Below are 3,141 nucleotides of genomic sequence, written 5' to 3'. Positions count from 1 at the left end.
CAAACGCCTTGGAGATAAGAGCTTTTCCCACAGTTTTGAGAGAGGTCATGTAATTACAGTGCTGTTCCTCTGACTAATTGTATTTTTTTTTAAAAGATTTTATTTATTTGACAGAGATAGAGACAGCCAGCGAGAGAGGGAACACAAGCAGGGGGAGTGGGAGAGGAAGAAGCAGGCTCCTAGTGGAGGAGCCTGATGTGGGGCTCGATCCCATAATGCCGGGATCACGCCCTGAGACGAAGGCAGACGCTTAACCGCTGTGCCACCCAGGCGCCCCTGACTAATTGTATTTTGTTTCAAAATATACAGTTATTCTTCATTAAAAGTATGCTGTTTATGTTAAAATGTAACTAGTGACTTTTTAAATGAAATAAATATTGAATACATTAAACATGGATACATTGATAGACATCATCCACATAAACAGCATCTCTTTTGAGTCCTCAATGATTTTTAAGAATGTCAAGGAGTTCTCATATCAAAAACTTTTCAAACTATCGGTTTAGCTAAAGGTAAGAGTCTAAGCTTAATGGATTTTTCCTTTAACACTTCAAAAACGGTTCTACATTCTGTTTCTGTATTCCGTGTCATTGAAGAGAAGTGAGCATCCATTTTATTCTTGTTCCTTTATGTTCTTTCCTTTCATATCCCTATATGTTCTTTCTTCCTGGGAACTTTTAGAATTTTAAGTGGTTTTTAGTTCTTAAATTTTATGACGGTACACATAGGTATAGGCTTCTTCTTATCTATCCTATTTTGTACTCGATGAATTCTTTCTGCTTTCACTCCTTCTGGAAAGTTCTCAGTCATTATTCCTTAAAATATTTACTTCTCTGCCTATTTTTTTCTTCTCCTTTGAAGCTTCCTATTTTTATGGAGATGCTAATACAGTTCCTTTTACTATTTATATCTCTGGACTTTTTGTTCATATTTTCTACCTTTTTACCTTTTCCTAATCAGTGGAAGTTCCTCCAAGTAATCATATAGGGTTCTAATTTTTATATTTATATATATATATATATATATATATATATATATAAAGATTTTTTTTATTTATTTATTTGACAGAAATAGAGACAGCCAGCGAGAGAGGGAACACAAGCAGGGGGAGTGGGAGAGGAAGAAGCAGGCTCATAGCAGAGGAGCCCGATGTGGGGCTCGATCCCATAACGCCGGGATCACGCCCTGAGCCGAAGGCAGACGCTTAACTGCCGTGCCACCCAGGCGCCCCAAATTATTATATTTTGGAGTTCTCATTATATACAATTATTTTCATCTCTTTGGTTGTGAAACACAGCAAACACAGAGGAAAATACGTAAATATAAGTATATAGTGTAACAAGCTTAACAGATTATTACAGAGTGAATACTCGTACGCTCACCCCCCCAAGACTGACTTCACAGGCATGAAACCTGTGCAGTCACACAGGGACCCCCACTTAGAAGGGTGCCATGCTTGGTCTGATGACCTGCTGTCGCTGTCTTGGTATTTCTAATAATTTTAAAAACAAGGGGCCCCACATTTCCATGTTGTACAGACGTCACAATTTGTGTAGTTCACCCTGATCACTGTCCACGTCAAGAAATAAACAACTGTCATACTTCAGAAGCCCCCAGCTTGCCCCTTCCCAGCTACAATCCCTTTTCTCCCCATGAAGATAAGATCTATCCCGACTTTTATGGTAACTACCTCATTGCTTTATGACCTGTGTATGATCCTCGGTACTACAGTTGGGTTTTCCCTGCCTTACTGCACATCTCATATTGTGGTACACCATTACGATGACAGAAGCCACTAAAATACTATTTGTGAAAATGATAGGGAATGGAAAACCTGACAAGATGGCTAATTATCATAGGCTCTTGCTTCCTCCCCCCAACCAACCCTGACGATGATATATTGAAAAGAGCCATGAACGGAGCTAAGGAATTAATATAAAAAGAAGGGGACAGGAAGGCGACAATATCCCAAACAGCATGTCACGATGGTGCACCTAATAGGGTACCCGCACAAGCAATATTGAGCAAGGCGATCACACAATGAATGTGTGTGATAAATGTTCGAGGAAAAAGAACCTGGTGCCGCAAAAGCAGATCATGGGGATCTGCCTGAGCCTGAAGTATCTGAGATCTTCCCAAGAGTAACTTCGGCTCTGCGGTCTGAAGGAGTTAACTGAGGTGAGATCCCTGCTTTTGGAAGGAGCACGTCACAGCTGAAGGATTCTAAGAAGACAGCACGGGTAGCCATCAGACAACCCTGGAGAGATAAGCAGGGTCCAGACCATACAGGCTTTATCCCAACTGTAAAGATTTAAGATAGGTCAATGATGGGATCCAATTCTGTTTTAAATGGTTACTTGAATTGTAAGAGAATATGCTGGCCGGGAAAAGTAGAAAGGGAGAGACCCATTACGTGGCCACTGCAGTACTCCAGGTGAGATATGCTGATGGCTCGTCTAGGGCAGTGGCGATGAAGGTGGAGAGATAGACAGATTTGGAAGATATTGAGAAATAAATATCTTGATATTTACAGAGGTTGAAGCCAAAGAATGTATCTGGATTAAGAACAATGCCCAGTTCCTGACATACCCATCTGGGGGAGCTGTGGTGCCATCCGCTGAGCTAGGAAACCCAAAAGGGGGAACATGGTGGGGGGGGCCAATAATGAGCTTGGTTCAGTTTTTGACATGGTGATTTAGCTTTCCTTCAAGACATCCGATGGAGACGTTGAGCAGGCAGTGTGGACCTCTCATGTGGCTTCTGATCACACTTAGTTGTTCGTCATTTTGAAAAAAGAAAAGGCACAGACACAATATTCTCTTCATGCACCTTTCTTACTCCTTTCTCCAGTTTCTAAGGAAATTATTGAAGGCACAGGCACTATTCTTACTAGACAGTCTCTTTCCCAGGCCATGACTCCATCTGAAGGGCACTGCAGCCTGTAATGTCTGCATAAATATTCCCAATCCCTGGACATTAAATAACACTAATACTACTAAAAAAAAAAGAATGGATTTAATTCAAAATGACTTGAGGGAGCTCTTTAAAGAGCATTGTATAGGTTCTGATCTCTTATTATTGGGTCCTTATAATCATATTGAATATATATTTTTAAGATTTTATTCATTGGGGGCACCTGGG

Source organism: Ursus arctos, unplaced genomic scaffold, assembly GCF_023065955.2.
Source record: "Ursus arctos isolate Adak ecotype North America unplaced genomic scaffold, UrsArc2.0 scaffold_5, whole genome shotgun sequence".
Classification (NCBI taxonomy): Eukaryota; Metazoa; Chordata; class Mammalia; order Carnivora; family Ursidae; genus Ursus; species Ursus arctos.
This window is presented reverse-complemented; position numbering follows the sequence as displayed.